This window comes from Talpa occidentalis, unplaced genomic scaffold (assembly GCF_014898055.3).
Source record: "Talpa occidentalis isolate TD23 unplaced genomic scaffold, MPIMG_talOcc4v2.1 talOcc4.2388, whole genome shotgun sequence".
NCBI lineage: Eukaryota > Metazoa > Chordata > Mammalia > Eulipotyphla > Talpidae > Talpa > Talpa occidentalis.
The window spans coordinates 1,241-12,223 of record NW_023602505.1 but is presented as its reverse complement, the minus strand read 5'-3'; the positions used below and the strand labels follow the sequence as shown (position 1 = coordinate 12,223).

General features: G+C 35.1%; 1 long non-coding RNA gene across 1 annotated transcript; it reads left to right on the top strand.

Annotated features, from left to right (window-relative positions):
• Nucleotides 1-127: 127 nt before the first annotated feature.
• Nucleotides 128-10,076, top strand: LOC119253921 (uncharacterized). Its single transcript, XR_005127232.1, has 4 exons — nt 128-184; nt 3,570-3,626; nt 5,478-5,585; nt 9,993-10,076. It is a non-coding gene; the product is annotated as an uncharacterized LOC119253921 (long non-coding RNA).
• Nucleotides 10,077-10,983: the final 907 nt, after the last annotated feature.

The following is a 10,983-nucleotide window of genomic DNA, read 5'->3' as shown; positions in this document are numbered from 1 at the left end:
GCACTTTAAACTATGTCCAATAATTAAATATTTTTGGTGTCTGGATGGATTACTTTGTTAAAAATAACTTTAAAAATCTATGTTTCATGCTGCATAAGGATAAAATTTGTTTTCAATTTCAGATATGGTATTACTAGATGGTCACACAACAGACTATTTGTTTCTTGGAAATTTCATTTATACAGTAAGTTTATCCTTATACTTTTCATAGTTTTGAATAAAAACTAACTATCCATGAGTTTTAAAATACTTCACATGCTTCAATATCTTTTCAAGGAATTATTATAAATGGCTATATTTTTCTAGATATGTGAAAAAACATTTATGTAAATGTATACCCCCCTAATTTTGTGGCAAGAGATGCTATTCTATATCTCGCTTGTATATTACACAACATGCCTCAGTGATAGTTTTTGAATCACCCCACAAACCTATCCCACATTCTTTTGAGGCTATTTATATGAACAACTAACTCATTATTTATTTCACCAGTATTCTTTAGTGGACATTATGATTGTTTTGGACATTTGCCATTACAAAAATTGCTGCAAGGCTATACTTTATGCCCGAAGCAAATATATATGTAGGATACATTTCTAAAAGTATAAATGCTAATCAAAGGCTACTGTGAATTTTGAAAAACATTACCAAATTATCCCTCAAAGAGGTTGTACAAATTTAGTGATAATATCAGTTCCCCGTGCCATTCTGGGTAATGGTTTTCTGACACCTTTTGATCTAGTAGGTGAAATGATATCCAATTGAAGTTTTTGCTTTGAGTGTAAGCATGTTTGCATGAATATGTACTTCTATTTCTTTTTCTGTGTAGTACTTATTAATTTACTTTACCAAATTATTCTGTTGGGTTGTTGGTCACATTAATTATTAGCAATATATGTTGAGTATGTTATATCTTCTCATATATTAGAAAATAAATTTCCGGTACTCACTTTCACATTTAATGGTGTTTTTGTCATGAATAGTTGTGTATATCATTTTTTGTAGTTAAATGCATCAGTATTTTCCTTTATGGCTTCTAATTTGTGTCTGCCTCTGTTTGGTAGTTTCTTACTGATAATTCTAAATATTGTAGATATGTATTCAACAGTGTGTTATCCCTTTTGTAAGCAAGTAAAAACTATTCCTCTGCATCCTTTTCCCAGTTAACAAATACATGCATACCTTGGAGATATTACATGTTCAGTTTCATGGTACTGCAACAGAGCAAGTCACAAATCTTTTGGCTTCCTAGGGCAGGTATAAGTAATGCCTACATTATACTTTATTCTATTAATTGAAAACTTATCTATTATGTCTAAAAATCAATGTGCATGCCTTAATTAAATACGACATAGAGACAAGAAATGAACACATAGAAAATGGTGCAACTAGAGTTGGCTTGACACAGAGATGCCACATACTTTTATAGAAACTATATCTGTGATACACAGTAAGTTGAAGCACAATAAAATGAGGTATGCATATATCTTAGAATAACAAGCTCATTAACCATTTTTGTATGACTTCCATTTAAGAAACAGTTTGTTGGCATATTGCCTCCTTTTACTTTAGCTGGTTGTCTATTAATTCAGGTTACTAGTTGTGATTTTAACTCTAATTACATATTTCTGACCATCAAGTGTTGGTTGATAGTACTTTTTTATTTGGACATATGCATAGTGCAATTTTTCTCATTTCAAATCTCCTACTTCTTCAGGCCTTACCCTTTTCCAGCTCCAAGAAAATGACTAAATAAATCAGATAGGGTTTTGTTTTATTCATTCATTAATATGAATAAAACACTGTGTTAAAAGCTGTACACAGTGTGCTTGTTAGCTATGTTTTTATACATGTGGTATGTATGTATGTATGTATCTCCAACCAAATCCTCATGAAAATTACATTTAGAGACACAAAGAAACTACATATACACACATATAAGAGATTCCTAATTAAGATGCCAGAGTACAGTGATTACATGGAGTCTTAATCTCTCAAAGCTAAATACAACACACACAAACAAAGAAGAAAAATAGTAAAACCAAGAGCAAAAGATTACAACAAAGTAATTCACCATAGCAAATAAACAAGGAAAGGGGACTGAATCCAATGTTACAAACATCAAAATGTGATGCTATCAGAGAAATATAAGGAGAATTATTAGGCTCAGCATGATGAGGTCATTAACCTAATTTTCCTGAACGCTATTCCCAATGTTAGTGAATTGGAGTAAAATGCTAAGTCCAAATATAGAACCCTGGGGAATTCACTGACAGTAAGGTGAAGACAATCCTGGTGCTTTCAGGGAGTGTAAAGATCCAGTGGAATCTGATTCAGCGCACAGTGCAAACTGTGTTAGGAAAGGGAGGTGCAGTGTATTGGCAAAGGTAAACTTGGAGCAGTAGATAGGGAACTTTTCTACTGGTGCCTTGGAACCTTTGAGGCACCACCCCTATCTACCCCTATCTATTGAGGCACCACCCCTATCTATGGGGATTTACTAGAATGCTGATGAGAAATGGATATGATCAAAGACAACTTCAAATGCAGGATTTAAAGCACTCAGTGCATCACTCTGTTGCTCTATAAGAACACATCCTGCAACAAAATCATACTTAATTAAGCACTGAAAGTTTTTTCCTTGAGGTTCAGAATAAGACTAAGATGTCAGTATTGCCACTTCTCTTAAACATTGTAATGGAGTTATTAAGTCAATACAAAAAGAAAATGAAGCAAGAAGCCTAAGCTTTGGAAAGGGACAAAATCTGTTTTTAAATCATAGATGACGAGTATGAAGATAGAAACAAAATAAAATCTACAGATAAAATATTACAATCAATAAAAAGAGATTGGCTGTTGGTGGGATACTGATCAATATTTAAGAATCAATTAAATTTTAGTGTACCACCAACACATATTTGTAAAGTTAAAAAAATAAATACTATTTAAAAATACTATCAAACATATGGGAAACATAAGAACAAATCTAATACATGATATTCAAGATCTCTAAGGAAAATTGTAAAACATTACTGGAGACATTAAGAACATCTATATGAAGAAATATACAAGAACATTAGCTAGAAGACTCAATACTTCAAAGAAGTCAGATCACTTCAGATGGATTTATTGTAATCACAATTAAAAGCCCTAGAGACTTGATGTGTCATTTCTAAAATATGAATATAGGAATGCGAAGGGGCATAAATAGCCAAGATACTCTTCAGCTATTTCAATCTACTCTGCTCAACTGTTTTTTTTTTAATCAGTCACTTAGATTATTAATAAGAATCAAATCTTCCATACTATTTTAAAAAATGTAAATATAAGTGCTTAAAAGCATGGATTCATCATGTTAATGAACTTCTAAACCCAGAACATCTTTTGAAAAACTTCATTCCCCCTACAACTAAAATTTAGCAACCAAATGACAAGAGAGTTCACCAGACATGGGAGTGTATGTGTGTCAGGGGAGGGGGGGAGAGAAGGGGTCAAGAAGGTGGGGTTTGGATTCTAATTTTTTATCATTTTTCCAATCTCTTTCCCCTTTGCTCTCTTACCTCACACAGTATGTGATAGTTACTGTTTGTCTGAAAGCTGGTTTGGAGACAATGTCTTGGAATAAAGTGAGTATTCGTTAGGATATTTAGATATTTCCTCAATCCAGATAGTTGCTTCATGCTAACTTTTTAAATGAATGTTTATATTTAGTTGTAAAATACAGAGAACTATTAATATCAATAATTTAAGGTGGATAATTATATTGCTCAGGGCTTCTATATTCTTAATGATAGTTAATTGTAACATTTTTTTTATTGAGGTTGCATTGGTTTGTAATACTGTATATGATTCAGAGGTATAGGATTACAGCATTTATATTTATAATCATACCACACCTATCACCCCAGCACTCATAGTCCCCCACTATCATAGCTCACTCCCCACTTTGTTCTCTTCCCTCCCTCTCCTTTTCTGGTAGTCACAATTCTACAGTCAGATGGTTTATTTTTGGCTTGGTTTTATCTGACCCTTTATTTTTCACATATACATGAAATGCAATGAGAGGCATTTTGTATGGCTTAAAGGTGGGTGCCTGTTGAGTCCATTTTCTTAGGACAGTAGCAAGCTACTGTAACTGTTAGGGGGAAAGGATGTCCTGAGCATACTCCATATAGGCTTTGTGGATGCCACCCCCACTCCATCAAGACCCTGGGAACTACAAATCCCATGATCCCCAAAGGGAAGTTGCAAAGACCTAAGGGCAGAGTTAAGCAGCCATTTTATCTGTTTGTAAATAAAACCAGCCTTGTTAGTGGGGTCTGGGGCACTTGGCTCGTGCTCTTGGCCAGGCAGGTTTGGTCTTGGCGGGATTCCATTTGGGATTCCAGGTCGGCAGAATGGGTAGGACGCATTTAAGAATTTATCTCCCTCTTTTCTACCTGAGCTGTACATTTCCTCATTTCCCTTTCCTTTGTAAATAAACCTTTGTTAACCTTTTGTGTGTGCCTGCAGTGTAAGTCCCTTTTAAGTGCACAGGTGAGGACCCACAGTCAGGCAACCCATTTTATATCAGGGTTGCCCTGTAACATAACTGCTTTGAGAAATATTTTACAGCTAATGTATTAAGGTTGACTACAGGGGAAAAATTACATGAAAATGCACTGCAGTGTTAGAAAAGTTGAAAGTTTTGAACTGGTTCTCTTCTCCATCATCTGTTGATCACAAGAGAAAGCCTTGAGGAGACTGGTTCCTTTTAATCAGAGGAATCATTAAAGATGTTATTTTTTTTAAGAGAGTGAAAAAATTACTTTTCATTAAAAAACTCTGAGAAATAGCAGATTGTGGTTTTCTCTGTTTTTGTTGTTCAGATATGATTAGTAATGAGCTGTACCTAGTAAGGTGAGCACACTTGAAACCTTAAGAAGTAATGTCTTCTAGCTAAATATGATAAAATGATCAATCTGAGACCTGTGGGCATGCAGTGCACCCAGAGAGCCAAGTTTAGAACCTAAGTCTCCTAGTCATTTTCCTTACCATTCCTTTGCTAACACAAACTGTACAAATAACAGATCAGATCAACAGGAGGATTTGTCTCCTTAACATTTAGCATTAAAGAGTTTGGTACAAGTTCCTAAACTAGACCTGCACAGCGATGCTCCAGCCAACAGCTCAACCAGAATGACATACATAGTTGATAGAAACAGAAAGTCTTCCTGGTTTGGTCTAGAAATCCAACTTATGCGAGTGTCCCAGAATTCACACAGAACATGTATAAGTTCAAATTTATATCCTTCTTAATGATTTCTGTTCAAAGATTTTTTTTCTTTAAAAGAACCTGAAATTGAATAAATCTATCAAGAAATTGAAAGATTACCAATAATTTTCTATGGTGTCCTGGACATCATATATTTTGTTAGTTGACTGTTATATTTTAACAGAAAGATTGAAGTGTTTCTATGATATTTTTCTTTTTGCAGTTTAGTCATATAGCAATTTGGGGAAGCATAATAATATGGCTGGCATTTTTTGCAATTTACTGTTTCATTTGGCCCACCATTCCTCTTGCTTCCGATATGACAGGACAGGTTAGTTTACTGTCATTGGTAAGTGTACTCTACTTTCTCATGAAAATTTATGTTCATTTACAACAACAAAAAACTGATGCTACCTATTTTCAAAATAATTTGAAAAAAAAAATAAATGCAGTTAGAAATAGTTGGTTATTCAGTGAAATTCTCATTGATATTTTAGTTGTATTATTCATCTAAAATTTCATTACTTCAAACTGCATTAACCACCCTTTCAAAAACTTAAAATTATCTAAAATAGCTAATTTTATTTTTTTATGTATTGTGCTATATGATTGAATTTTATTTGTATTTGATAATGCATGCATGATAAGTAAGACTTTTCATTAACTAAGTCTAAATAGAATAGGTAGTTCTCAGAGCATCCAAAGTTTTAGCTTCAAAATATTTTAAAATACATGGAAGCCATTGTTTCAGTTATGTTAAACCACAGAGAATATATCTTTTTTAGATTTTTATACTTAATATTTCCAAATTCTACTTTTTCTATATCTATTGTAGGTAATAGACCCATACTGCTTACAAAATGGCTCACTGATTTATATTATTTTAGGAGCTGTGGTAGGCTTGGTCCAAATGCCTAATGCCCAAATGCCTTGTTACCAAATGAAGAAATGTAAGTCTAGAGTAGCTCAGTTCAATCCTGTGGTCTGTTCACAAGACACCATTTACACTCATCATCTCTTTGTAGAAGCGGGGGATTATCCGTGCACCTTCAGGCCTGGGGCAGCTGAAAGTCCCAGAAATAAGAATTGTGAAAGACTTATTATTTCAGCCACAACTGAATGGCTGGTATTAGAATAGCCAAGAAAAAAACCCAACTATTAAAAACTGAACAAAATGTGAGTAAATAATTGTTTGAAGCCATTGACTAGAAATCAAGAGCAGGTATGATTCGTTAAAGAAAGGAAGTCCTTTTCCCTCCTTGTTTATCAAAACTCCTTCCCCAGGGTATCTGTTTGTAGTGCAAGGGAAGGAGTCCAAAAGTGATTGTACTGAGAGGAGGAAGTGGAATTCAGAGTCCCAGGCTGCTGAAATGCCTGAACTTGTGGGACAGAATCCTTGAAAGAGGCAAGAGGCAGAAGACCTTGCCAAATACCTTGATGGGGTCAGATTTGGTTTGAAGCTTTGTTTTGCCCTTAATAACAATTGTGGAGCTTATTCCCAAGGTGTGGTATTTTCTTCTAATTTGAAGCATTTACTTCCAAGGCATAATTTTTCTGAGAATACACTGAATATTTACCAAGGCCTCTAACTTGGTAAGACTTAAATGCCAGCCTCTGTCTCCCCAACATTGAGTGGGTACTAAGTTTCTGCTTGATTCTTCAGCCCACCGTTTGTCTTCTTCTAGGTCTCAAAACTATCATCTCATACACGCACTGTTTTAAGAGTGAGCCCTGGAGTTGAGATAAACTGGCACACTATAAAACAATATATTTGCCAAAGGAAAAAAATCAAAGAGGAAACTGGATAACATTATGAACAATATGAATTCAATGAAAGCAACATATTAAATTGTTCACATTAAATATGTATGGAATATTGTATAATTATGCCTTGATAAGATGTTAACATAATGACATTTTAAAATAAGTTTTAATTCATAAACATGGTGAACTAGGAATTATATTAAGGGAATAGTAATGAATTGATTTGTCCCTTATTATAGGAAAGATGATGTCATAAATGTCAAAATCAGAATAATTTTTATCAATGTTTTAAGCATAAGTTGAGTTTCAAAGTGAAGGTGATGTACACACTTTTATAGCTTGAATAAATATCATGTGTCATTCATTTTCTCCCTCCCCTTTGATTACAACAGAATAGCAAACGAATAACAGAATAAACAAATGAAAAAGCAGTACACCCAAGGTATACACCCATGTGTGCACCAAAAGTTAGTGAACTGGGCATGGAGGAGGCAGCAGAGTGAGTGAGGGTTCTGGAAGAGGCACTGAAGGCAGAGAAGGTGGTGGCTGATCCGGAATCAAATCGGCACACCGTTTTTTGGAGAGGAGGTGATGGTAAATGATAATGAGTGGGTGATTTGCTCAACCACACCTGCTACAGCTGAGGGACCAGTTGCTCTCAAAATGGATAAGGACTTGACTGTAAGATCCGAAACAATAAATACAATTAAGAGAACACAGGCAATAATTTCAGTGACATTAGGTATAGAGACTCCTTTGAGTATTTAACTCTAATGGCAAAGGAGGTAAAACAAAAATAGGACTATGTTGTTTAATTGCTATTTTTTCCAGTTTTTCTCCTGTTATTATTTCTATTTTAACACCACTGAGTCTGGAAAAAAATAATTGATAAGATTTCAATTTTCTTAAGTTTGTTAAGGTTTGCTTTTATCCCAACACATGAACTATCTTATAGAATGTTCTGTATGCACTTAAGAAGAATGTGTTTTCTGGTGTTGTTAGCTGGAATGTTCGTATGTCTGTAAGGTTCATTTGGACTTTCGTGTGATTCATATTAGTTACATCCTTATTGATTTTCTCTCTGAATGAAAGTGGAGTATTGAAGTCACTTATTATTGTAATGTTGCTTATTTCTCCCTTCAGTCTTGCTAATATTTGGTTTAAATTTTCAGTGCTCCAAAGTTAGGTGCAAATAAATTAATAAATTTTATATCCTCTTGATGAATTGATCCTTTAATATATATGGTGACCTTCTTTGTCTCTTGTGAGCAATTTTAACTAATTTTGACTAATGTTTATTTTTATTTTTTTTAATAATAAATTTTATTTTTATATTCCCCATACAATTGCAGCCCCCCCCATTCTGACCCCAATTCCTCCCCTCCCACCCCCGCCCCCTAAAAGTGTCTCTGGTTCGTAGTTTTTTGTTGATTTTGATTTTCACTTTCTTATAGTTATTCGTTTTCCTGGTCCCTTATTTAAGTTTTCTAGATTCCTGCTATGAGTGAGACCATCCGGTATTTTTCTTTTTCTTTTTGGCTTATTTCGCTGAGCATGATCCCTTCCAGTGCCATCCATGTTGCTGCAAATTGCATGTGTTTATCTTTTTTGAATGCTGAGTAATATTCCATGGTATATATGTACCACATCTTCTTGATCCAGTCATCTATTTTTGGGCATTTGGGTTGTTTCCAAAGCTTAGCTATTGTAAACAGTGCTGCTATAAACATAGGGGTGCAGGTGTTCTTTGGAATTGATGTTTCTGTGTCCTTTGGGTAAATACCTAGGAGTGGAATTGCTGGATCATATGGAAGCTCTGTGTTTAGTAGGTCCAGAAATCTCCACACAGCTCTCCACAGTGGTTGGACCAGTTTGCACTCCCACCAACAGTGCAGAAGAGTTCCTTTTTCTCCACACCCTCGCCAACATTTGTTGTTGCTAGTTTTTTTAATATGTGCCATTCTCACTGGTGTAAGATGGTATCTCATGGTAGTTTTGATTTGCATTTCCCTGATGACAAGTGATGTTGAACATTTTTTCATATGCCTGTTGGCCATTTGCATTTCCTCTTCAGAGAAGTTTCTTTTTAGGTCTTCTGCCCATTTTTTGACTGGATTCTTTTCTTTGTTGTTGTTAAGTCTCATCAGCTCTTTGCAGATTTTTGTGATCAGTCCTTTATCATTAGTGTTGGGTGCAAAAATGTTCTCCCAGTTGGTGGGGTTTCTCTTTGTTTTTGTTATTGTCTCTTTTGCTGTGCAGAAGCTCTTTAATTTGATGTAGTCCCAGCTGTTTATCTTCGCCTTCACTATCACTGCTTTGGGTGATGTGTCTGTAAAGATTTGACTAATGTTTATTTTATCTGATATAAGTATTGCCACTTGTGCTCCCTTTTGGTTCTCATTTGCATATAAATCTTTTTTTCATCTCATCATTTTCAGTCTATGTGTACCCTTAAAGGCAAAATATGTTCTGTATAGATAGTACATTGTTGGATCTTTTTTAAAATCCATTCAGCCACTCTCTGTCTTTTGATTGGAGAATTTAATCCCCTTTATTTAAAATAATTATTGATTAGATATAGACTTGCTGCTGCCATGCAGGATCATATGGAGAAGATACAGGGTGAAGGAGGCAGATGACAGGAGCAGGGAGATCATTTAGTTCACGTCTTTAATGGGCTTGAGTCAAGACTAGAATTGATTATTTTGAATATTTTTATGCTGGGATAAAACATACTTGATCAAAACATTCTTTGGTTGTTTGTAGGTAATACTATCAAATTTAATTAGCTAATACTATATTTAAGGTTCATGCACTTATGTTAATTTAGTAGTTCTAAATTCCTATAGCTATATATTCATACTTTTTTGACATCTCCAAGATTTTGTGGATGGCAAGGTAAAAAAAAAAAAATTTTGTACTCTATCAACAAATTGATTCTATTTAAATATTCTTTCTTTATGTTTATATGCAGGTCACTATGGTGATGGCTTGTCCACACTTCTGGCTGGGTTTTTTCATAGTCCCTACTGCATGCCTAATTCAAAATGTATTATTGAAAACGTAAGTGAAAAATGAAGTGGTAACCATAATATATACTGTCATGGTTAATTACTCTTCCAATTATATGTCTCAAATTAAACTAAGTGCTGCTTTATGAATATTAAAAGTCATGGGAATTTCAAAGGAAATAAATACCCTCTGTTTTTGCCCCTTGAGATTTACCAGTAATCAATTTAGAAAAAGATAAAAATCAAATGCACAAGAGGGAAATGTGATAGCTTCATGATTTTCTAAAGAGAGGTCCACTACCACCAGTTTCATGACGTTTTTTGAAGAGTGTAACAGGTTAACCTCCAGATACTGGTGCCACTGGGCATGAACAGTTATGCTAAGGCCCACCTCAGTAGGTGGGAAAACACACTGTGGCCCCAGCTCAGTGCACAGCCTATGAGCCAGCCCTGATGGCAGTAACAGTGCCCACTCCATGGCAGTCCATGCTCAAGCTACTGGGTGAGACTCCAGCTCCACTGAGGCCCACCTCAGCAGCAAGATGTGCTGCATGCTTGGCTCTGAGACAGGGTCTCCTGAGTGCACCACTATGTATGTCTGCCTCTGCTACAGAGCCCACTACCACCAGGAAATCATCCAACCTCAACATAGGTTGGGTTTGGTTTTGGGCATTCAGGCCAGGGTTTCAGTTTTGAATTCCACACTAAAATTGAAAATAGACCAAATCAGGTCCTACATTGCCATTCAAGGTTTGAGACCATTCAGGAGTTGTAAATGGACCAATCAGATATGAGCTCAACTGGCACCAATCAAATGGAGCTGGAATTGTAAATGGACCAATCATTTACAGATTTGAAAGAAAGGTACCCTAAAGGCAATATAAGAAAAGGTTTCAGAGGGCTGAACAGATTAATCCAGACTCAGATCTTCATAGAACTACCAGACCTTTGAGA